General features: G+C 41.2%; 1 protein-coding gene across 2 annotated transcripts in view; it reads right to left on the bottom strand.

Annotated features, from left to right (window-relative positions):
• LOC118335439 (FXYD domain-containing ion transport regulator 6-like) overlaps window positions 1-454 on the bottom strand; it is an 8,695-nt gene extending 8,241 nt beyond the window's left edge. Inside the window, exon 1 of one of the 2 annotated variants that reach the window (XM_035671719.1) lies at window positions 183-454. The gene's annotated coding sequence lies outside the window, so the exon portion shown is untranslated. The remainder of the gene's footprint in view (window positions 1-182) is intronic. The other variant, XM_035671718.1, reaches the window with a different exon arrangement.
• Between the last annotated feature and the right edge of the window lie 12 nt (window positions 455-466).

Here is a 466-nt window from a genome sequence, read left to right as displayed (position 1 = left end):
AAAAAAAAGGAAAAAAAAAAACTCTGCAAGACACAAACATAACGGATTTCGAGGGGGGGGGTCTTAACCTCCATATGTTAGTTTGTTTCTGCTCACATTTCCATGCGCAAAGATATGGCAAAACGCATTTAAGGAGGGAAATTCATTCAATAAATCAAATCTGGATATTTAAATGAACTTACCGTGTGTCAGCCTTTTTAGAGACTCTAATGTGAGTGACTTTCTCTCCGCCCAGTGAGCCGAACTTTGCTGAAAAGTTTCCCCCACTTGTTGCTTCAGTCGAGAGAGAGAGATAGGTATAATATATTAAATGCCAAAGCTTTCCCTTTTTATGTCCAAAGAGAGAATTAAAACGCGTTTATTTAGTGTTGCATTCTGTGGAGGATCTTCTGGTGGTACTCGGCTGTAAAGGTCTGCTCCTTGGTCTAGGCTCCGGAATGAGGGGAGTGAGTGAGAGAGAGAGAGA

This window comes from Morone saxatilis, unplaced genomic scaffold (genome assembly GCF_004916995.1).
Source record: "Morone saxatilis isolate NCDOM2014 unplaced genomic scaffold, NCSU_SB_2.0 Contig24, whole genome shotgun sequence".
Classification (NCBI taxonomy): Eukaryota; Metazoa; Chordata; class Actinopteri; family Moronidae; genus Morone; species Morone saxatilis.
This window is presented reverse-complemented; position numbering and strand designations above follow the sequence as displayed.